The following is a 25,859-nucleotide window of genomic DNA, read 5'->3' as shown; positions in this document are numbered from 1 at the left end:
CAAGGACTTATTCGTGTCAAGTATCCTCAAGAATAATTGTGCTTCATAGACTTTCTGCGTGATTGCATTTTCCTCTGAAGTTTTCTATAGACTGTTAAGCTGCGTTTAATATTTACGCCAAGTGTTGTGGACTTGAGTTTCTCTCTGCACCTGTTTGAATCACCGTGTGATAATATAGACTTTACCACTTATAAACTGTGTCCTGTAGCTGTCTTGTTCCATGCAAAGAGTCTCCTGACTTATCCCTTATAATCATTACACCCAGATAACCGCTAGTGTGAAACTAGCCTCATAGCGGTGGTGCCAGAGTGGTAACGAGGTGGAGCTGCCAATGCCCATCCTGGAAAGGGGTCTGGAAGAGTGTAAAGCGGAGGAAGAGTTGGCGCTAAAAGCAGAACAAGACAGTCACCCAGTCGTGGCAGATGTCTTAAAGGGATCCTGTCTCCCCCAAAATCGAAGGTGAGCTAAGCCCACCAGCATCATGAATGCTGTAGATAAGCCCCTGATGCTGGTGGGCTTAGCTCATCTTCGATTTTGGGGGTGACAGGTTCCCTTTAAAGGGAACCTGTCACCCCCCTCAGGCGTTTGTAACTAAAAGAGCCACCTTGTGCAGCACAAATGCTGCATTCTGACAAGGTGGCTCTTTTAGTTATGATGCCTGCAATGTTCCCGGAGGCGGGTCTTTCCTTGCTAATCAGACACAGCACAGCCGTCACTCCGGGCCTGTGCGCGCCGGGCGCCGCATCCTCAGCGCTGTTTTCAAATGAGCCTGCGCTCTTTTCTCATGCCTTGGGCATGCGCAGTGAGCGCTGCCCGTCCTCTGTCCTCATTTGCAGTCTAGCTGACTGCGCCTGTGCGGCCGCCCTGCCAGACATCCCGCCCCGCAGTGTCTTATGCCTGGCAGGGCGGCCGCACAGGCGCAGTCAGCTAGACTGCAAATGAGGGCAGAGGACGGGCAGCGCTCACTGCGCATGCCCAAGGCATGAGAAAAGAGCGCAGGCGCCGGCTCATTTGAAAACAGCGCTGAGGAGGCGGCGCCCGGCACGCACAGGCCCTGAGTGACGGCTGTGCTGCGTCTGAATAGCAAGGAAAGACCCACCTCCGGTTACATTTCACGGTATGAGGGGGGCACATTTTATAAGTGATTATTTCAGCGTGTGCAGGTATCATAACTAAAAGAGCCACCTTGTCAGAATGCAGCATTTGTGCTGCACAAGGTGGCTCTTTTAGTTACAAACGCCTGAGGGGGTGACAGGTTCCCTTTAAGCCCTGTTCACACTGAGCTTCTGCAGTGCATCCTGGGGCTCTGCCTGAATTCCCTTAAAAAAGATTGACATAAATCCAATTCGGGGCACAGACTACACTAACAAGTATAGGTCAAATTAATTTTTTTTTTCTGAAATTGACTGATTTATTTTCTTAGGCCAGGTGCACACGATCAGTAATTGGCAGCATGTTTGCTGCGTCCAAAGTGCTGGCGTCTATTGAACAGAGGTGATTCCACATGTGATCACTGGACCGCGTAGAATCACCACGTTTAATACAGTGTACGGGTGAAATGTATCTTGCGGAGGCTTGCGCCTCCACAAGAGAAATAGACATGCTGCGGTCTGGAAAGACACACCGCTTGTCCTTCTCCGTGGGTGAGCCGCGGGCGTCACTGCGCACATAGTGGACATGAGGTTTCTTGAAATTCCATCTACATACCCTCAGAGTTTGTCTGTGTTTTTTCATCTAAAAGTGTCCAGTTTTCTGTGGCTGTTGGGACAGACGGACATGTTCAGAAAAAAAAAACAGGCATTAGACATAAACTGCTGATCCCTATTATGGCGACACTACAATTACAGAACTATATATGAATCACATATACACTATACATGTACACACATTGTATATAATCTAATATATAAAGCTGAATGTGTGTATGTGTGTGTGTATGTCCGGGATTGGCATCTGCACCGTCGCAGCTACAGCCACAAAATTTTGCACAGTCACACGTCTGGACCCCGAGAGCGTCATAGGCTATGTTGTGAGGTGAAATTTTAACCCCGCGCTTTCTAATTCACCAAACAATTTTGCCCCTATCTACATAATGAGGAAAAAGTGAAAGGAAAAGTGTTGGAGGCGTCGCAGCTATAGGCACAAAATTTTGCACAGTCACACGTCTGGACCCCGAGAGCGTCAAAGCTATGTTGTGAGGTGAAATTTTAACCCCGCGCTTTCCAATTCACCAAACAATTTTGCCCCTATCTACATAATGGGGAAAAAATGAAAGGAAAAGTGTTGGAGGCAAATTAACAGCTGCCAGATGTGAACAAGGGGGACTTAAAGAATGAGAGCGATGGCGCCAAAGAGTATATACTGTACAGTTGCTAAGGTAGGGCCCCGACATGGGATAATCACCACACCACCACGGGGATATGAACACACACACAAAATGCGCCACACACTACCACGTGCTCGAACACATATACCACCCTCAGCGCACATTTCACCACACATACACCAACCTCGCCACATAAAAGTCGAAACACAAAAGTCGCTGCTCAAAACTCGCCACGCGCAAAACTCTCCACATGAAAAACTCGCCACACGTGCAAAACTCACCTCATGGAAAACTCGCCACACGCAAAACTTGCACATGCAGAAAAATTGCCACATGCACAAAAGTTGCAACACATGCAAAAGTTGCCTCACACAAAACTTGCACATACTCAAAAGGCACCACACATAAAACTCGCCACGCGCAAAACTCGCCATGCGCAAAACTTGCTGCACACAACTTGCTACACTAACCTGTCACATGCAACTCGACACACAAAAAGTTGCTACACGCATGTCACCACACAAAACTCATCTCACAAAAGTCGCTACATGCATGTCGCCACATGCAACTCAACACACACAACTTGACACACGAAACTCGCCCTAAAACACACACAAGTCTGGTATTATCCTTTAAAATAAAAATCTGATTAATAAGCAGACAAACTACAAGAGCAACAAATGTACCATATAGGAATCCGGCAGCTGTCAGTCACATGACCAGTCTATTATGTGTATGTGTGAGCTAATATATACTGTTATGGACCTGGTGGTTAGGAGCACCTGGAATGACCTGATGAGTAAACTCAAAAAACGGAAGTAGCTCTGGGGAAGTGGGAACTCTGCTGACCGCAAACTCTACTCCTATCGCACACACTAGAAATAGCCGTGGAGCGTACCTAACTCTCCCTAGACGCCTCTTCACAGCCTAAGAGCTAACTACCCCTAAAGATAGAAATAGAAGCCTAACCTTGCCTCAGAGAAATTCCCCAAAGGTAAAGGCAGCCCCCCCACATATATTGACTGTGAGTTAAGAGGAAAGTCACAAACACAGGAATGAAACAGTTTTTAGCATAGTAGGCCAGGCTTACTAAATAGTCAGAGGATAGAAAAGAATACTATGCGGTCAGCATAAAAAAACTACAAAACCACGCAGAGTATGCAAAAAGACCCCCGCACCGACTCACGGTATGGAGGCGCAACACTGCACCCCAGAGCTTCCAGCTAGCAAGGAAACATGATAGCGAGCTGGACTAGAATTTAGCAGTGCTAAGAAATATATTCAGGCAGCAGTAACATCAAATGAACTAGCAGGGACTTAGCTTCTGCTGGAGTAGACAGGTCCTCAGAGAAGTCCAAGAGAGATCTGAACCAATTCTGATACATTGACAGCTGGCATCAGGTAACGATCTGAGTGGAGTTAAATAGGGAAGCCAGCATAGCAACATAACGAGAGCAGCTGATAAAGTCAACCTAGTGACCAGCAGTTCCGCTCGAAGCCACCAGAGGGAGCCCAAGAGCAGAACTAACCAAAGTACCATTCATGACCACAGGAGGGAGTCCGTGAGCGGAATTCACAACAATGTACTGCTGATTTATCAGGCTGCCAATTTAGCTTACAAATACTGAGGTAAAAATACTGACCAAATAACGTGTGAACGAGGTCTAATACAGGAGGAGATGACATACAGATATATACTATATACAGGAGGAGATGACACACAGGTATATACTATTTACAGGGGAGATGACACACAGGCATATACTATATACAGGAGGAGATGACACACAGATATATACTATATACAGGAGAGATGACACACAGGTATATACTATATAGAGGAGGAGATGACATACAGGTACATACTACATACAGGAGGAGATGACACACAGGTATATACTATATAAAGGAGCAGATTACCTACAGGTATATAGTATATACAGGAGGAGATGACATACAGGTATATGCTATGTATAGGAGGAGATGACATACAGGTATATACTATATACAGGAGGAGATGACACACAGATATATACTATATATAGGTGAGATGACACACAGGTATATACTATATACAGGAGGAGATGACACACAGCAGGTATATACTATATACAGGGGAGATGACATACAGGTATATACTATATACAGGAGATGATATACAGGTGTATACTATATATAAGGGAGATGACAAACGTATATACTGAGGTGAAAATGAGAGGTGTGAGGTGAAAATGAAAAGGTGTGAGTGCAAAATGAGAGGAGTGAGGGAAAATAGTGGAGTGATCGGAAAATGACAGACGTGAGGTCGAAATGACAAGTGTTAGGGGGGAATGAGAGGAGTGAGGGGGAAAATAAGAAGAGTGAGGGGGAAAATGAGAGGTGTGAGGGAGAAAATGAGAGATGTGAGGGGGAAAATGAAAGATGTGAGGGGGAAAATGAAAGATGTGATGGGGAAAATGAGAGGCGTGATGGGAAAATAAGAGAAGTGAGGTGCTATAACTAACCACAGATATTTACTATGCCCAGGCAACGCCGGGCTCTTCAGCTAGTTTATAAATATAGAAACATACACTATATACTGTATATACAGTATACAGACACATACATTGTGTACAAACACAGCATATCCAGTGTAAACTAACACTGACCTACAAAACCATCCATAACCTTCTCCTCTGTATATTTCTGAACTAATCTCCCACTATCTTCCCTCATGTAATCTCCGGTCCTCCCAAGACCTCCTCTCCTCCACGCTTATTCACTCAAGATTTCTCCCGAATATCCCCCATCCTCTGAAATTCTGTGCCCCAACACATCCAGTTATTCACCACATTTAGATCCTTCAGACAGAACCTGAAAACCCATCTCTTCAAAAAAGCTTGCAACCTGCAATGACCACGTGGGCAACTCAACACCATCGGAGCTACTGCATCCCCCGACCTACTGTCTCCTTCCCCATAATCCTGTAGAATGTAAGCCAGCATGGGCAGGGTCCTCTTTCCTCTGCACCAGTCTGTCATTGTTAGTTTGTCTACTGTAAGTGATATTTGTATTTTGGTGTAACCCCGTCTCACGTACAGCACCAAGGAATCAATGATGCTATATAAATAAATAATAAAAATATTACCGAAGGTTTATACCTAATTTCTCTGGGAGATCGACACCCCTAACCGATCTCCTTAAGGGAAAGAAGTCAGTCATGGTGCGGTGGAATCCTCAGGTGGAGAAAGCATACCAGTCTATGAAGGTGGCTCTGTAGAGACTTCGTCGTGCATACGGATGTCTCTAACATCAGTCTAGAAGTGGTTCTGTCACAGAAGGTGTACAGAGAGGAACATCCGGTCACCACCTACCTAAGTAGGAAACTCATCCTGGCCGAGAAAAATTATAGCATAGTGGAGAAGGAGTGCCTGGCTATTAAATGGGTCTTGGAGTTATTTGCTTGGTTGACTGTTTTGCTTGATGATGGATCATTCACTCGTGGTCTGGACGAAAAATGCCAAGGAAAGGAATGATTGGGGCACGCAATGGTTCCTGTCTCTGCAAAATTTCAATTTCACTGTGGAACATCGTGCAGGGAAGGCGCAAGGGAATGCAGATGACCTGTCACGGGCACCCTGTATGGTGACAAGAGTTCAACCCCCACAAGTTTGAACAGAGGTGGGAGATATGTGAAGCAGTGAGGCGATCATATGTGAGGGTCTATGTGTGCCCCAGGATGCAGATGGAGTCCTATTGAACCGGCTGGAGTGCCTTGTGTTCACAGCAGGACGCCTGTGAGTCACAAGGCAAAATAAAAGAAAGTATGGATTGGGTCCAGGTAGTGACTCGGTGAGATTTTTTAGGAAAGCCTATTAAGGGCTTTTATTTTTAGAGGAATTTGCAGGTTTGGTAGTGGGGCGAATCCCTCCACTCAGGTTTTGGAAGTGGCTCTATGGCCACAATTTCATTTAAATCTGTCAGTTTTGCCTTGAGTGTGTCAGTTTTAGAGTTTGCAAGCTGCAGAGCAGGTGTCTCTGTGCAACCCAGGAGTGTGTGAAGAGGGACTTCCAGGTGGCTGGTGCACCCAAAAGACATGACGGTGTCATTGTCCACGGCAATGGGTTTGGAAATCTGGACTGTGTTTATGGAAACCCGGCTGCGATCCAGAGTACATCACTCCTATGAGTTATTTGGACATTAAAGACATTTGCTTTGAATTTTTCTGTGGTCCTTGCCTATCTGTCGCACTGCACCAACCCTGCTGCACTACAGTACAGAAACCTTTGTTTGCAATTACAGAGGTCAGAAGTTTCCTGTAGTTCTTGACCAAGTTTGCACACATTGCAGCAAAGAATTTGGCCCTCTACTCCATACAGATCTTCTCCAGATCTTTCAGGTTTCGCAGCTGTCAATGGGCAACATTGAGTTTCAGCACCCTCCAAAGATTTTCTATTGCTTCAGGTCTAGAGACTGGCTAGGTTACTCCAGAACCTTGAAATGCTTCTTACAGACCAACTCCTCAGCTGTGTGTTTCGGGTCATTGTCATGCTGGAAGCCCCAGCCATGACTCATTTTCAATGCTCTTACTGAGGAAAGGAGGTTGTTGGCCAAAATTACGCAATACATGACCCCATCTATCCTCCCTTCAACACCATGCAGTCATCGTGCCCCCTTCGCAGAAAAACACCCCCAAAGTATGATGTTCCTCCCACTATGGTTCACAGTTGGGATGCTGTTTTTTAGTGTTGTAATCATCCTACTTCCTCAAAACATGGCAAGTGGGGTTGATACCAAAAAGTTCTATTTTGGTCTAATCTGACCACATGACCTCTCATGCTTCTTTTGGATCTTCCAGATGGTCATTGGTGATCTTCAAGCGGGCCTAGACATGTGCACGCATGAGCAGTTGAACCTTGTGTCCCAGTAGGAAATCCATGATGACATAGTGTGTTACTAACAGTAATGTTTGAGACTGTGGTCCCAGCTCTCTTCAGGTCATTGACCAGGTCCTCCCAAATAAGGCTACTTTCACACTAGTGTCGGTACGGGCCCGTCGCAGTGCGTCAGACCGACGTACCGACGCATGCTGTGAAAGAAAAGCACAACGGGGGCAGCGGAAGCAGTCTTACGACGCTTCTGCTGCCCCATTGTAAGGTCCGGGGAGGAGGGGGCGGAGTAGATGGCGGACTAGACGCACAAAAAAACGGCGGAGTAAATGGCGGACTAGACGCACAAAAAAACGTTACATGTAACTTTTTTTGTGGCGGCGGTGCGCCAAAACACGACGCAACCGTCACACGAGGGTTGCGACGTGTGGCGATACATCGCAATGCGTCGGTAATGTAAGTCTATGGGGAAAAACACATCCTGCAGACAACTTTGCAGGATGCGTTTTTTCTCCTAAACAACGCATTGCTAGTGTGAAAGTAGCCTAAGACTGACAGTCATCTTGTGTTTCTTCCATTTTCATAAAGAAAAAAAGTGGTTTGGTACCGTGTTAGCCAGTTGAAAAAATAATGCTCTCTGTGTGAAAAACCTTTCAATGGCTAACAAAAATATAATAAATGATGTTACTAAGGCCAAAAGCTTGCTTTGTAACATCATTTATTTTATTTTTGTTAGCCATTGAAAGGTTTTTCACACTGAGAGCATTATTTTTCCATTTTCTAATAATTGTTCTAAGGCCGGCGTCACACTTGGCGTAAGACAATACGCCACGTATTATACATCCGTACTACGGCCGTAATACGGAGAAATGTTCCCAAAATATTGATCCGTAGTCAGGGTGTGTCAGCGTATTTTGCGCATGGCATCCTCCGTATGTAATCCGTATGGCATCCGTACTGCGAGATTTTCGCGCAGGCTTGCAAAACCGACATCTAATGGATTTATGTGCTCAAATGTTCGGGAAAACATATATACAGTATATATATATATATATATATGTCATTGAGACACATATATATATATTCTGTATTTAGATTTCATTCAGCGCGATATCTGTGAACAGCCGGTAATTCAATTGCCGGCTTTTCATTTCTCCTGCACAAACCCGACAGGATATGAGACATGGTTTACATATAGTAAACCATCTCATATCCCCATTTTTTTGCATATTCCACACTACTAATGTTAGTAGTGTGTATGTGCAAAATTTCAGCGCTGTAGCTGCTAAAATAAAGGGTTAAATGGCGGAAAAAATTGGCATGGGCTCCCGCGCAATTTTCTCCGCCAGAATGGTAAAGCCAGTGACTGAGGGCAGATATTAATAGCCAGGAGAGGGTCCATGGTTATTGGCCCCCCCGTGGCTAAAAACATCTGCCCCCAGCCACCCCAGAAAAGGCACATCTGGAAGATGCGCCAATTCTGGCACTTGGCCACTCTCTTCCCACTCCCGTGTAGCAGTGGGATATGGGGTAATGAAGGGTTAATGTCACCTTGCTATTGTAAGGTGACATTAAGCCAGATTAATAATGGAGAGGCGTCAATTATGACACCTATCCATTATTAATCCAATTGTTTGAAAGGGTTAAAAAACACACACACATGATTTAAAAGTATTTTAATGAAATAAACACAGCGGTTGTTTTAATAATTTATTGCTCTCTCAATCCATTTGCAGGCCCTCGCTTGGCAAAATAATAAACGCACAAGATACATACCTTCTGATGTCCTATCACGTCCAACGAGGTAATCCATCTGAAGGGGTTAACTAATATTACAGGCACGAGCTGCGATAAACCACTCGCTCGTGCCTGTAATCCCCGGGTGCTGAAAGGAAAGCAGAGTGATCTGTACTTACATTGAGTCGCGGTGATGCGCCCTCTGGTGGATGTTCTCATGAACTGCAGCCTGGGAATTTTTTCCCACGCTCCAGGTCATATGAGGACATCCACCAGGGGGCGCATCACCGCGACTGAAGGAAATGTAGGTCAATGACCTACATTTCATTCATTCGCCGGGGAATTACAAGCACGAGCACACAGCTGCATTAGCAGGGCTCCTGCTTGTAAATTATTTTAACCCCTTCAGATGGATTACCTCGTGGGACGTGACGGTTCAGCTGAGGGTATGTATCTTGTGCGTTTATAATTTTGTCCCTGGTGTCTAGAGACAGCTCTTTAGTCTTCGCCATGGTGGAAAGGTTGGAGTGTGATTGATTGAGTGTGTGGACAGGTGTCTTTTATGCAGGTAACAAGTTCAAACAGTTGCAATTAATACAGGTAGTAAGTGCAGAGTAGGAGGGCTTCTTAAAGAAAAACTAGCAGGTCTGTGAGAGCCAGAATTCTTGCTGGTTGGTAGGTGATCAATTACTTATTTCATGCAATAAAATGCAAATTCATTAATTAAAAATCATACAATGGGATTTTCTGTTTTTTATTTTTATTTTGGGTATGTTTCCACGGTCAGTAAATGCTGCGGGTTTGATGCTGCGTTCATCCGCATCATCAAACCCGCAGCGGCCAGATATTACAGCATAGTGGATGGGATTTGAAGCAATCCCATCTTCACTATGCATGCACGGACGCCTCCGGCTTCCCTGCATAAACGGACATGCGGCACATCTTTCCAGACTGCAGCATGTCAATTTATCTTGTGAAGACACTCCATCTCCCCAAGATAAATATCACCGTCCAATGTATAGGACACGGTGATTCCTCACGGTTCAATAAACACATGCGGAATCACCGGCGTTCAAAAGCCTGCAGCACTTTGGATGCAGCCGACGTGCTGCGTCCAAAGTGCTGCCTAATGCTGAAGGTGGAAACATACCCATTGTGTCTCACAGTTGAAGTGTACCTACGATAAAAATTACAAGCTTCTCCATTCTTTGTAGGTGGAAAAACTTGCAAAATCGGCAGCGGTATCAAATACTTAATTTCCCCACTGTACATCAGGCTGATACTGTGCCTCATAGCCATGCCATCCATGATTTATTAGGAGATGAAATGGAAGAACAACAGATCCAAGCAGACCATGTTCTGTCAGATTCTACAGGTGGAGACCTTATTCAAGAGGGTATGGATTCACATGGGCCAACAATCAAAGATGTGTTTTCAGTGCTGTCTTATTGCAAGTCCACGTTAACAACACTGACCCAGCAAATGGGTAGGTTAACCCCTTAACGACCGCCTATATGTCTTTTAACGGTGGTGGTTAAGGGGCCTTATTCCTCAGTGCCGCTTTTTAACAGCGCTGAGGAATAAGAGTATAGTGCCGCTGAGCAGCGGCGACTTCCCCGGGTGTCAGCTGTATGTGACAGCTGACACCATGGAGTATCGGCCACAGACAGTTTTGCGACCTATCGGGCCAATGAACCCCTTAATCGCGACAGCTGCATTTAAGTTGTTACAAGGAGGTCACAAGACCCCTTTAATAACCATCGGACCACCGTGATGAGAATCGTGGGTCCTGATGGTTACCATGGTACTCTGAGGCCATGTGATAATCCAAGGCTACGGTGGCCTGTGAGATCCAGCAATAAGCTAAGTCTCACAGACACCAGTCAGTGAGTCGCTGACAGTCTGATACACTGCTGTACACAAGTACAGCAGTGTATGAGACAGGTGATCAAAATTTAAATTATACATGTCCCACAGTGGGTCTAAGTATAAAAGTGAGGAAAGTGAAATAAAACATGTAAAATAAAACACAAAAAAGTGCACACATATCTCTAAAATCCGTTTCTCCACTCAAAACGTCTCTCAATCAGTGTCTGTGGCTGGAGATGTGGAGATGGAGACCTCAAATGTGTGTTATCATAAACACTGACCTGAGCGGGTGGACCCGCAGGGCTAAATGCACTATGTACCTGCTATTCGTGTTTACCTTCAGTATGTGTTGCTAAAGGCACTGACCTGAGTGGGTGGACCCACAATACTACATGGACTATTTTTTTTCAGTTTTGTTTTCGCTTTGTGCCAGAAAAGGCTCTGTTTTGGATGGCGGGAGACATCCGCAGCAGAGAGATCGCTCCAACCCCAAATCCAGGTGATGACTCTTACGTGAGGAAAACAGTAAGAAGAGTATTGTAAAAGATGACCCTGGGTAATGACATCGAGGCGTTCCTGGCAGTGTTTAAAAGGGTGGTGGAGCAGGAGAAATTGCCTCTGGAGCAGTGGGCGGAGGTTCTGGTGCCATATCTAATGGGTGAACCACAGAAAGCTTACTATGACTTGGTGTTGAAGAACGCAAAAGAGTATGCCAATTTAAAGGCTGAGATCTTGGCACACTTAGGAGTGACTCTGACTGCTAGGGTGCAATGGGTGCATGAGTGTGCGTATCACAGTGACAAGCCTCCCTGGTCCCAAATATTCAATCTCCTACACCTGGTCCAAAAATGGTTGAAACCTGAATCTTGGTGGAGACGTACTAGGCGGTCAAGAGGTCCTTGGGGAAGCAAGGGGTTGTAGCATCCCCATTCTGGGGTTCCCAAAGCGGACTGACACCGAAAAGAGGGGAGCTAGAGCCACACCTAGGGAGCATCTGAGAGCACCGGAGTTAGTGGCCAAGGTCTCTACCCATAGTGTAATTTGTTGGAAGTGTCATACCCTTGGCCACATAGCCGCCCATTGTCTCATGACCACCGAGTCAATGGACTGCAGTACAGGACATCCCTGCACGTATTTTGCATATCCGGTCTGCAGTGCTGTTCCCCAAGCAGGAGAGAGCCGCAGGCATGCCCCTTGACAGTAAATGGGGTGCAAGAGACTGGTCTGCTGGACTCAGGAATTTGGTAACTCTAGTGAGGGCCGCAATTCCACATCAGCTAATTCCTGGAAAGAGGGTGGGCATCCGCTGTATCCATGGCAAACCGAAGGACTACACTGTGGCCCAGGTGGTCATAAACACAAACCGTGGCACCAAGGCCCATGAATTTGGCGTGGTCAAGGACCTAATGTACACTATTATAATATGGTGGGACTTAATGTTATTTTGGAACTTTGGGGAAAAGGGCGGACGTCTGGTTGCCCGGACGACAGCCGAGTTCCTCCCGAAAAAACCTCGTTGCAGGCTATGGATGACAAGCTTCCATTTTGTGTGCTTGTTGGTGATGAGGATGAGGCCACTGAGGCCAGCATCCCTGAGCTGGAGGTGTCCAGGGAAAACTTTGGAACAGCCCAACTCAGGTATGTTACTCTAAAAGTGGCATTTAATAATGTAACGGTACTTAATGGTGTAGCCCAAGAGCCGGGGGCTAACACTAGATACCCACATTTTGCCATGAATGGGGAGGTGATATATCATGTCACCAAGCTGAAAGGGGAGGTAATTAAGCAGCTACAGGTGCCAGGGTCATACAGACGCAGAGTGTTAGACATTTCCCATACACATGTGTTAGGTGATCACCTGGGCGTAGAGAAAACCCAGGAACGGATCCTCCAGAGGTTCTACTGTCCCGGTTGTCACCAGTGGCGCCACAGGTCCAAGGTAATTATGTTGGACTATATAGCTTAATTTCCCCTCCTAATTCTTATAACATTGGGCACTGGATATTGCTTACCTGTAAACCCATAGACTTTGTTTGATCAATATAGATATTACTCAATGTATTAGTAGCGCTTTGGTAGGTTGCTGGCACATTTGGTTATACTAACTTGCCTTTGACCTGTGGTCCCATTTAGTAGTTTTCTCCATCTTGGAATCCCGTATGTTGTTATAATTTTTGTTATTTCATCAGTATGTTTTCAACAAATTGAATGTTTTTATGATTTGGATTCCTTAGTGCAGTTTTCGTATAGGTTTACTGTATATACATTTTTGCACTGGGAAATAGTTTGTAATTCCGTATATGGGCACAGGTGATATTTATCATATACTGTGCATTGTTATCTATATCTGGTTATATTGTCAACTTTTGTAGCTACTGTCCCACCTGCCAGCTAACTTCCCCAGTGGCCCATTTTTATAGCCCCTTGGTGCCGTTGCCCATTATTGAGATACTGTTTGATCGCATAGCCATGGATCTAGTGGGATCCCTGGTCAAGTCCGCCAGAGGGCATCAGTACATCCAGGTGATACTGAACTATGCTACGCAATATCCGGAGGCCATTCCACTACGTAACTCCTGTGTATACCCCGAGAGTTGTTCCAGGTCTTCTCTAGAACGGAAAAGAGATCCTAAAGGACCAAGGGACCCCGTTTATGTCAAAGTTGATGAAGGAGTTGTGCAAAACCCTGCAAATCACACAACTCTGGACCTCAGTCTATCATCCACAGATGAATGGCTTGGTTCAACAAAACTTTAAAGGCCATGTTGAAGAAGGTCATGCAGAAGGATGGCCGGGAATGGGACTGTCTACTACCGTACCTTCTATTCTCCATCAGAGAAGTCCCGCAGGCCTCTACAGGGTTCTCCCTGTTCGAACTGTTGTATGGCAGACACGCACATGGACTCCTTGATGTAGCAAAAGATGTGGGAGGCGGAGTCTACACGTTACCGGAGTGTGATCCAGCATGTGGCCCAGATGCAAGAGAGGATTGCTAAGGTAATGCCCTTAGTGAGAGAACACCTCCTCAAAGCACAAGAGGCACAGTCAAGGATCTACACTAGGTCAGCAAAGGTGAGACAGTTCAACCCAGGGGTTTGAGTACCTGTGTTGGTACCCACGGTGGAGACCAAATTCCTGGCCAAGTCGCAGGGTCCCTATGACGTAATGGAGAAAGTTAGGGAGGTCAACTACAAAATCCACAAACCGGGGAAGCGGAAGCCCTACCAGGTATACCATGTGACCCTAATCAGACCATGGCAGGACAGAGAACCTGAGGTCAGTGCAGAGGTGACAGACACCTTATTCCGCTCACAGAAGCAGCAGTGCCGGAAGTTGCAGCAGAACAGAGACCTCTTCTTAGAACTTCTGGGATGTACGAAAGTTATAGAACATGAGGTTCTGACAAAGCCTCATGTCCGGGTCAACGTGAAACCATATCAGATTCCTGAAGCTTGTTGAGAGGTCATCTCGAAGGAGGTAAAGTCTTGGTGCCAAAACCAGATGGGAAATAGCAACGACTATAGGAAGCTGGACGAAGTCTCTAAGTGCGATGCTTACCCAATGACCCAGGTCGATTAACTAATTGAGATGCCAGCGCTGGCTCGGTACATTACTACCGTTGACCTCACAAAAGGGTATTAGCAAATCCCTATGTCCCAAGATGCCAAGGAGAAGACTGCCTTTTCAACGCCAGATGGGTGCTGCCATTACACAAGGATACCGTTTGGGTTACAAGGCTACATTCCAGAGAGCCATGGACCGGATCCTGGCCCCCCACAAAAGGTATGCGGCGGCCTACCTGGACAACATTGTGATCTTCAGCCAGGATTGGGGAAGCCATCTGAACAAAGTCCAGGCGGTACTGGATGCTCTAAAGAAGGCGGGGTTTTCTATAAACCCGAAAAAATGTGCCTTGGTAATGGAGGAAGTGAGATACTTGGGCTATTTTGTAGGCAGGGGCGAAATAAAGCCCCAGATAAAGTTGAGGCGATCCAGGGCTGGCTACAACCCTTCTCAAAGAAGCAGGTCAAGGCGTTCCTGGGCATTGTAGGCTATTACCGCCGGTTTATCCCAAACTTTGTCTTTGCCAAGAAGAATTTCACCTGCTGGACAGCAGTCTATTCCAATACTTCCAACATGCGTATAGAGCCCAATGTCAGGTAAGTAACATTATAATTGAGAAAGATATTACATTAGATACTATATGTTCAGTAGGGATCACTAAGGGAGCAATCTCATGCATATCTGATGACTTGCTATTAGTTTAGTTTTTGTGAAAATATTTCCTTTGATGGTTAAACAGAAGTGGAAGTTTGAGATGGGGTAATTTCTGAGGAAAAGTCCTGTGTCTTCAAGAATGTCCCAAGTCTCTCACTAAGTGAACCTTGTAGGCTTTCGCTGCTGTATCTTATTTATAGAGCATACAGATCACTGGAAGTTTTGTTTAAAATGGGCATCAGAAATGTTCCACATGTTGTGGGCAAGACCACAACTTCATATATTTTTAGATAGTGGTTCTTAACCTTATAGAATTGGCGTATGAATATACAGAGCCTAGAGACATTCTAATTTGCATTCTGGGTTATGTTGATGAGTTATGCATAGAAAAGGTGGGAAAAATCGCTATTGCTCACCTGCTGTTTGTCTCCAGTGAATTGATTACTAAAATCTGGGTATCAGACAGACCTCTGTCCTGCAGGTGACAAATTAAACAAGTGAATCTGATATTCTAGTGGAAAAAGGTATTTGTGAGATATGGGAAAATGTTATACAATTGATATCATTTTGATATCTGATGGAGTTCCTTATCAGATAAAGTTTGGCCCAAAAATACTTGCTCCAAACTCAGCCCCCACCTTTGGCATTCCCCCCAGGCCAAAAGAGAAGTCAAATACACATCAAACAATGGGACCTCATTGTCCAGTGAAGGCACTTCCTTGGACAGAGCAGACCAAAGTCTTTTTTTAATTAGCCCAAGCAAATAGACCTTTGAAACTGTCTCCAGGGGTGGGGGGTGGGGCAAAAGGCATAGACCCTGTGTCCCCCAGCACCAAGTCCAGTAATTATAACAGGGGTGTGAACTCTTGTGCACTGCACTGCAGATCCCAGCAAAAGGCTCTGAGATATTGAATCTAGAAAATTACCTATATAAAAGAATGCAATATCTCTGAACCTAGCAGAGCACATAATCAGAATCTGCATTCCTTTCCCCACAAGCCCATACCACGCAGCCACCTCTAGAACTCTGCGTTATTGAGTTATAAAGCATAGCTATTAGGAATTAAATATGGTAGCTGTATTTGGTCTTCTTGCACAGATAAAATCCAGCAGAACTCAGTTGCGCTGCCGCTGTCCCATTTAGAGCCTCGGGAGGAAAGTTATGGGCATCCACGGTTCTGGACGGAAAACCATGCTCTCAGATATGGGAGGAGAGAGGCTGCACAGCTCAGGGGTTGGTGCAGCGTGTGGAAGGGAACAACCTAGGGGATAATAGGCAGATCCTCGTTTTGGACTTAGTTTTGCTATTGGCAGGAGGCCCAATGGCTGACATGGACATTGAATTACGTAACAAAGATTTGGACCTGTGATTCATCAGCGCCTCCTTGTGGTCATATGCTACATAACATGGTAATTATAATCTATCTGTACCCTACCCTTATAATACACTCCTGACTGTATACTTGTATATTTGCTCTTGTATATATACACCTGCATCTTTGTAGTGCGCCTTTCGGCAATTAAATATAAAATTAATCTTGGGTTGCTCTTTTATCTCGATTCACGAATCCCCATGTCCACATGCTCATTTGGTAATTATACGCTACCCCGGGGTTGGTTTCTGACCTGATTGTTGTGAACTGTGTTTCTGGGCTCCCTCTGGTGGTCACTAATGGTATTGTATGAGTCATGTCTTTCTGCATGCCTGGGCTTCAGCTGTTTCATTAAGCTGTGGGTTTTCCCTATTTAGTCCTCCTTAGGACTCAGTCTCTTGCCTGGTATCGATGTATTCAGTCCTATTTGGTCTCCTCCTGATTCCTTGCCATCTGTCTCATGCAAGAAAAGCTAAGTCCAGTTTGCATACTTTGGATCATTTGCATTATCAGTGTTTTTTGTTCAGCTTGCTCAAAATGTGATTTTCTAGCTCGCTGGAAGCTCTAGGGTGCTGATATTCTCCCCTCACACCGTCAGTCGGTGCGGGGATTCTTGAATACTCAGCGTGGATGTTTTTGCAGGGTTTTCTGCTGACCGCATAGTTCACTTTCTATTTTCTGCCTATCTAGATTAGATCTAGATCTAGATACCGGCTGGTATTCTCAGAGAGGGAGTGATTTTGTCTGCCATCTCCCCAGATTTGCGACGAGTGCTGCAGAAATTTCAGGCTGATAGACCTGATCGTTGCCCACCAGGGAGACTGTTTGTCCCTGATAGATGGACCAGCAGAGTTATTTCCGAGATTCATTCTTCGGTGTTGGCGGGGCATCCTGGGATTTTTGGTACCAGAGATTTGGTGGCTAGGTCCTTTTGGTGGCCTTCCTTATCGCGGGATGTGCGTTCCTTTGTGCAGTCCTGTGGGATTTGTGCTCGGGCTAAGCCTTGCTGTTCTCGTGCCAGCGGGTTGCTTTTGCCCTTGCCTATCCCGAAAAGGCCTTGGACGCACATTTCCATGGATTTCATTTCGGATCTTCCAGTATCTCAGAAGATGTCTGTCATCTGGGTTGTGTGTGATGGTTTTTCTAAAATGGTCCATTTGGTGCCCTTACCTAAGTTGCCTTCCTCCTCCGATTTGGTTCCTTTGTTCTTTCAGAATGTGGTTCGTTTGCACGGCATCCCTGAGAATATTGTGTCTGACAGAGGGTCCCAGTTTGTGTCCAGATTCTGGCAATCCTTTTGTGCTAAGATGGGTATTGACTTGTCGTTCTCATCGGCTTTTCATCCTCAAACTAATGGCCAAACCGAGCAAACTAATCAGACGTTGGAAGCTTATTTAAGATGTTTTGTTTCTGCTGATCAGGATGATTGGGTGACCTTTTTGCCACTGGCTGAGTTTGCCCTTAATAATAGGGCTAGTTCTGCCACTTTGGTTTCGCCCTTTTTCTGCAATCTTGGTTTTCATCCTCGTTTTTCCTCGGGTCAGGTTGAACCTTCTGACTGTCCTGGGGTTGATTCTGTGGTGGATAGGTTGCAGCGGATTTGGAACCATGTGGTGGACAATTTGAAATTGTCACAGGAGAAGGCTCAGCGTTTTGCCAACCGCCGCCGCGGTGTGGGTCCCCGACTTCGTGTTGGGGATTTGGTTTGGTTGTCTTCTCGGCATGTCCCTTTGAAGGTCTCCTCTCCTAAGTTCAAGCCTCGCTTTATCGGTCCTTATAAGATTTTGGAAATCCTTAACCCGGTGTCTTTTCGTTTGGACCTTCCAGCGTCATTTGCTATTCATAATGTATTCCATAGGTCCTTGTTGCGGCGGTACGTGGTGCCTGTGGTCCCTGCTGTTGAGCCTCCTGCTCCGGTTTTGGTTGAGGGCGAGTTGGAGTATGTAGTGGAGAAGATCTTGGATTCTCGTATCTCTAGACGTAGACTTCAATATTTGGTTAAATGGAAGGGTTATGGTCAGGAGGATAATTCCTGGGTTGTCGCCTCTGATGTTCATGCGGCTGATTTGGTTCATGCCTTTCACGCTGCTCATCCTGATCGTCCTGGGGGTATTGGTGAGGGTTCGGTGACCCCTCCTCAAGGGGGGGTACTGTTGTGAACTGTGTTTCTGGGCTCCCTCTGGTGGTCACTAATGGTATTGTATGAGTCATGTCTTTCTGCATGCCTGGGCTTCAGCTGTTTCATTAAGCTGTGGGTTTTCCCTATTTAGTCCTCCTTAGGACTCAGTCTCTTGCCTGGTATCGATGTATTCAGTCCTATTTGGTCTCCTCCTGATTCCTTGCCATCTGTCTCATGCAAGAAAAGCTAAGTCCAGTTTGCATACTTTGGATCATTTGCATTATCAGTGTTTTTTGTTCAGCTTGCTCAAAATGTGATTTTCTAGCTCGCTGGAAGCTCTAGGGTGCTGATATTCTCCCCTCACACCGTCAGTCGGTGCGGGGGTTCTTGAATACTCAGCGTGGATGTTTTTGCAGGGTTTTCTGCTGACCGCATAGTTCACTTTCTATTTTCTGCCTATCTAGATTAGTGGGCCTCACTTTGCTAAATCTAGTTCATCTCTACGTTTGTGTTTTCCTCTTGCCTCACCGTTATTATTTGTTGGGGGCTTTCTATATCTTTGGGGTTAATTTCTCTGGAGGCAAGTGAGGTCTTATTTTCCCTCTAGGGGTAGTCAGTTCTCCGGCTGGCTCGAGACGTCTAGAATCAACGTAGGCACGTTCACCGGCTACTTCTAGTTGTGTGTTAGGATCAGGTATGCGGTTAGCCTAGTTTCCACCTCCCTAGAGCAGTTCTATGTTATTGCGGACTTAGTCTGAATACCAGAGATTCTCTACCACTAGAATCATAACAGTATACCAGGCCAAAAAGATAATGTTTAAAGCATCGCAGAAGCGGGATTAAAAAGAAGTTCTGAGGTTTTGTTGTTTTTTTTTGCAGTCTGTCTAGCTTCTTTCTTCCCCTTATACTCTGAGTGGTTTTGAGCTCTGCTGCAGACATGGATTTTCAGACTCTGACTCCTAGTGTGGATCAGCTTGCTGCAAGGGTGCAAAGCATTCAGGATTTTATCACTCATAGTCCTATGTCTGAACCAAAAATACCTATCCCTGAGCTGTTTTTTGGAGATAGATCTAAGTTCCTGAATTTTAGGAATAATTGTAAGTTGTTTCTGTCTCTGAGACCTCGTTCCTCTGGGGATTCCACTCAGCAAGTTAAAATTGTTATCTCCTTCTTGCGTGGCGACCCTCAGGATTGGGCTTTCTCTCTGGCGCCAGGAGATCCTGCATTGGTGAATGTTGATGCGTTTTTTCTGGCGCTTGGTTTGCTTTATGAGGAGCCTAATCTTGAAAATCAGGCCGAAAAGGCCTTGCTAGCTATCTCTCAAGGTCAGGACGAAGCTGAGGTATATTGTCAAAAATTTCGGAAATGGTCCGTGCTTACTCAATGGAATGAGTGTGCCCTGGCCGCAAATTTCAGAAATGGTCTTTCTGAAGCCATTAAGAATGTGATGGTGGGGTTTCCTATCCCTACAAGTCTGAATGATTCAATGGCTCTGGCCATTCAAATTGATCGGCGTTTGCGGGAGCGCAAATCTGCTAATCCTTTGGCGGTGCTGTCTGAACGGACACCTGACCCTATGCAATGTGACAGAATTCTGACCAGAGCCGAACGGCAAAATCATAGACGTCAAAATGGGTTGTGTTTTTACTGTGGTGATTCAACACATGTTATCTCAGCATGCTCTAAGCGCTTAAAAAGAGTTGTTAATCCTGTCGCCATTAGTACTTTACAGCCTAAATTTATTTTGTCTGTGACCTTAATTTGTTCATTGTCTTCTTACTCAGTCATGGCTTTTGTGGATTCTGGTGCTGCTCTGAGTTTGATGGATTTGTCGTTTGCCAGGCGCTGTGGTTTTGTCCTGGAGCCGTTGGAATTTCCTATTCCTCTTAGAGGAATTGATGCTACGCCATTGGCGGAGAATAAACTTCAGTATTGGACGCAAGTGACCATGTGCATGACTCCTGTACATCAGGAGGTGATTCGCTTCCTTGTTCTGCATGATTTGCATGATGTGGTCGTTTTGGGTCTGCCATGGCTACAGATCCATAATCCAGTTTTGGATTGGAAAGCTATGACTGTGTCAAGTTGGGGTTGTCGGGGAATTCATGGTGATACTCCGTTGGTGTCTATTGCTTCTTCCACTCCTTCTGAGACCCCTGAGTTTTTGTCAGATTACCAGGATGTATTTAGTGAGCCCAGGTCCAGCGCCCTTCCTCCTCATAGGGACTGTGATTGTGCTATAAATTTGATTCCTGGTAGTAAATTTCCTAAGGGTCGACTCTTTAATTTGTCTGTACCAGAGCATGCCGCGATGCGAAGTTATATAAAGGAGTCTTTGGAGAAGGGACATATTCGTCCATCCTCTTCTCCTCTTGGTGCAGGATTCTTTTTTGTGGCCAAAAAGGACGGGTCTTTGAGACCTTGTATAGATTATCGTCTTCTGAATAAGATCACGGTCAAGTTTCAGTATCCTTTGCCATTGTTGTCTGATTTGTTTGCTCGGATTAAGGGTGCCAGTTGGTTCACCAAGATAGATCTTCGTGGTGCGTATAACCTTGTGCGCATTAAGCAGGGAGATGAATGGAAAACAGCATTTAATACGCCCGAGGGTCATTTTGAGTACTTGGTGATGCCGTTTGGACTCTCTAATGCCCCTTCTGTGTTTCAGTCCTTCATGCATGACATCTTCCGGAAATAGCTGGATAAATTTATGATTGTTTATCTGGATGATATTTTGTTTTTTTCTGATGATTGGGAGTCTCATGTGAACCAGGTCAGGATGGTGTTTCAGGTTCTGCGTGATAATGCTTTGTTTGTGAAGGGCCCAAAATGTCTCTTTGGAGTACAGAAGGTGTCTTTTTTGGGTTTTATTTTTTCCCCTTCTACTGTGGAGATGGACCCAGTCAAGGTCCGTGCCATTCATGACTGGACTCAGCCCACGTCTGTTAAGAGCCTTCAGAAGTTCTTGGGCTTTGCTAACTTTTACCGTCGTTTTATCGCTAATTTTTCTAGCGTAGTTAAACCTTTGACGGATATGACCAAGAAAGGTTCTGATGTTGCTAATTGGTCTCCTGTGGCCGTGGAGGCCTTTCGGGAGCTGAAGCGCCGGTTTACTTCAGCACCAGTCTTGTGCCAGCCGGATGTCTCTCTTCCCTTCCAGATTGAAGTTGATGCTTCTGAGATTGGTGCGGGGGCCGTTTTGTCGCAGAGAAGCTCTGATTGCTCTGTGATGAAGCCATGCGCTTTCTTTTCCAGAAAATTTTCGCCTGCTGAGCGGAACTATGATGTTGGTAATCGGGAGTTGTTGGCTATGAAGTGGGCATTTGAGGAGTGGCGTCATTGGCTCGAGGGAGCTAAGCATCGTGTGGTGGTCTTGACTGATCATAAAAATCTGATTTATCTCGAGTCTGCCAAGCGTCTGAATCCTAGACAGGCTCGTTGGTCGTTGTTTTTCTCCCGTTTTGACTTTGTGGTCTCATACCTGCCTGGTTCGAAGAACGTGAAGGCTGATGCGCTTTCTAGGAGTTTTGTCCCTGACTCTCCGGGAGTCTCGGAACCGGCTGGTATTCTCAGAGAGGGAGTGATTTTGTCTGCCATCTCCCCAGATCAGCGCCTCCTTGTGGTCATATGCTACATAACATGGTAATTATAATCTATCTGTACCCTACCCTTATAATACACTCCTGACTGTATACTTGTATATTTGCTCTTGTATATATACACCTGCATCTTTGTAGTGCGCCTTTCGGCAATTAAATATAAAATTAATCTTGGGTTGCTCTTTTATCTCGATTCACGAATCCCCATGTCCACATGCTCATTTGGTAATTATACGCTACCCCGGGGTTGGTTTCTGACCTGATTGTTGTGAACTGTGTTTCTGGGCTCCCTCTGGTGGTCACTAATGGTATTGTATGAGTCATGTCTTTCTGCATGCCTGGGCTTCAGCTGTTTCATTAAGCTGTGGGTTTTCCCTATTTAGTCCTCCTTAGGACTCAGTCTCTTGCCTGGTATCGATGTATTCAGTCCTATTTGGTCTCCTCCTGATTCCTTGCCATCTGTCTCATGCAAGAAAAGCTAAGTCCAGTTTGCATACTTTGGATCATTTGCATTATCAGTGTTTTTTGTTCAGCTTGCTCAAAATGTGATTTTCTAGCTCGCTGGAAGCTCTAGGGTGCTGATATTCTCCCCTCACACCGTCAGTCGGTGCGGGGATTCTTGAATACTCAGCGTGGATGTTTTTGCAGGGTTTTCTGCTGACCGCATAGTTCACTTTCTATTTTCTGCCTATCTAGATTAGATCTAGATCTAGATACCGGCTGGTATTCTCAGAGAGGGAGTGATTTTGTCTGCCATCTCCCCAGATTTGCGACGAGTGCTGCAGAAATTTCAGGCTGATAGACCTGATCGTTGCCCACCAGGGAGACTGTTTGTCCCTGATAGATGGACCAGCAGAGTTATTTCCGAGATTCATTCTTCGGTGTTGGCGGGGCATCCTGGGATTTTTGGTACCAGAGATTTGGTGGCTAGGTCCTTTTGGTGGCCTTCCTTATCGCGGGATGTGCGTTCCTTTGTGCAGTGCTGTGGGATTTGTGCTCGGGCTAAGCCTTGCTGTTCTCGTGCCAGCGGGTTGCTTTTGCCCTTACCTATCCCAAAAAGGCCTTGGACGCACATTTCCATGGATTTCATTTCGGATCTTCCGGTGTCTCGGAAGATGTCTGTCATCTGGGTGGTGTGTGATCGTTTTTTTAAAATGGTCCATTTGGTGCCCTTACCTAAGTTGCCTTCCTCCTCCGATTTGGTTCCTTTGTTCTTTCAGAATGTGGTTCGTTTGCACGGCATCCCTGAGAATATTGTGTCTGACAGAGGGTCCCAGTTTGTGTCCAGATTCTGGCGATCCTTTTGTGCTAAGATGGGTATTGACTTGTCGTTCTCATCGGCTTTTCATCCTCAAACTAATGGCCAAACCGAGCAAACTAATCAGACGTTGGAAGCTTATTTAAGATGTTTTGTTTCTGCTGATCAGGATGATTGGGTGACCTTTTTGCCACTGGCCGAGTTTGCCCTTAATAATAGGGCTAGTTCTGCCACTTTGGTTTCGCCCTTTTTCTGCAATCTTGGTTTTCATCCTCGTTTTTCCTCGGGTCAGGTTGAACCTTGTGACTGTCCTGGGGTTGATTCTGTGGTGGATAGGTTGCAGCGGATTTGGAACCATGTGGTGGACAATTTTAAATTGTCACAGGAGAAGGCTCAGCATTTTGCCAACCGCCGCCGCGGTGTGGGTCCCCGACTTCATGTTGGGGATTTGGTTTGGTTGTCTTCTCGGCATGTCCCTTTGAAGGTCTCCTCTCCTAAGTTCAAGCCTCGCTTTATCGGTCCTTATAAGATTTTGGAAATCCTTAACCCGGTGTCTTTTCGTTTGGACCTTCCAGCGTCATTTGCTATTCATAATGTATTCCATAGGTCCTTGTTGCGGCGGTACGTGGTGCCTGTGGTCCCTGCTGTTGAGCCTCCTGCTCCGGTTTTGGTTGAGGGCGAGTTGGAGTACGTAGTGGAGAAGATCTTGGATTCTCGTATCTCTAGACGTAGACTTCAATATTTGGTTAAATGGAAGGGTTATGGTCAGGAGGATAATTCCTGGGTTGTCGCCTCTGATGTTCATGCGGCTGATTTGGTTCATGCCTTTCACGCTGCTCATCCTGATCGTCCTGGGGGTCTTGGTGAGGGTTCGGTGACCCCTCCTCAAGGGGGGGGTACTGTTGTGAACTGTGTTTCTGGGCTCCCTCTGGTGGTCACTAATGGTATTGCATGAGTCATGTCTTTCTGCATGCCTGGGCTTCAGCTGTTTCATTAAGCTGTGGGTTTTCCCTATTTAGTCCTCCTTAGGACTCAGTCTCTTGCCTGGTATCGATGTATTCAGTCCTATTTGGTCTCCTCCTGATTCCTTGCCATCTGTCTCATGCAAGAAAAGCTAAGTCCAGTTTGCATACTTTGGATCATTTGCATTATCAGTGTTTTTTGTTCAGCTTGCTCAAAATGTGATTTTCTAGCTCGCTGGAAGCTCTAGGGTGCTGATATTCTCCCCTCACACCGTCAGTCGGTGCGGGGGTTCTTGAATACTCAGCGTGGATGTTTTTGCAGGGTTTTCTGCTGACCGCATAGTTCACTTTCTATTTTCTGCCTATCTAGATTAGTGGGCCTCACTTTGCTAAATCTAGTTCATCTCTACGTTTGTGTTTTCCTCTTGCCTCACCGTTATTATTTGTTGGGGGCTTTCTATATCTTTGGGGTTAATTTCTCTGGAGGCAAGTGAGGTCTTATTTTCCCTCTAGGGGTAGTCAGTTCTCCGGCTGGCTCGAGACGTCTAGAATCAACGTAGGCACGTTCACCGGCTACTTCTAGTTGTGTGTTAGGATCAGGTATGCGGTTAGCCTAGTTTCCACCTCCCTAGAGCAGTTCTATGTTATTGCGGACTTAGTCTGAATACCAGAGATTCTCTACCACTAGAATCATAACACCTGATATAAGACTGTTGGCGGATGGAGTTTATATCTAACGAGGAACTGGTGGCAGCATACTGTACTGTGTTAGTGAGGAACTGTGACAGTGACGGCCAGGAGGTTTACATATATATCCCCACCTTTGACTGGTAATATGTATCCTCCCTCACTGGGAGCGCCTCAATAACTCATACCTATAAGGAAAGACTTTCCGGCGACTATTTGCCCTCATTGCAGTTCCCTGACTGACAAGGGGTAAGTGGTGGCACCAGAGAGCCAATCCCTGCTGGGTCATTCTCTCCCCTCCCAAGAGGTGAGTGAAGTCGACACACCCCTTCTCCTGTACGATCCATCACAGATTGGTGGCAGCAGTGGGATCGAGACAATGGTGTGTGTGGGATCCCTTACTCCCAGACACTAAGGACTAACAGCATTAGCTTTTGCTGGTGGGGTCCTAAGAACAGCTCAGCACTAGACAGTTCGAGTGCAAGTACTGTAGGTGTGTGGGTGCTCGGGTTGCTGCTATGTCCATGACAGAGGAATGAAAAGACTGGCTGCAGGCACTCGAAGCTGGGCAAGAATGATGGCCAGGGAGCTATCCCATAATGCTGAGAATGATTGTACTGGTTCCGATGAGCGGGGGTCTCACCCGGGCTCCCCAAGCAACTCGTCGCCAATGCCCTACACAGACACAGGAGAATGTCCTTCTACTGCCCTTCTTCCAGGACAGCTCAGGTTGGAGGTCTTCTATCAAGCTGCCCTGGCTAGTCTCTAGGCGTGGCGAGAGGAAGTGTCAGGACTTTGAACATTTTTAATTACCTTTTGTGCATTACTGCCCTTTTCCAAGAT

This window comes from Ranitomeya variabilis, chromosome 5 (assembly GCF_051348905.1).
Source record: "Ranitomeya variabilis isolate aRanVar5 chromosome 5, aRanVar5.hap1, whole genome shotgun sequence".
Lineage (NCBI taxonomy): Eukaryota > Metazoa > Chordata > Amphibia > Anura > Dendrobatidae > Ranitomeya > Ranitomeya variabilis.
This window is presented reverse-complemented; position numbering follows the sequence as displayed.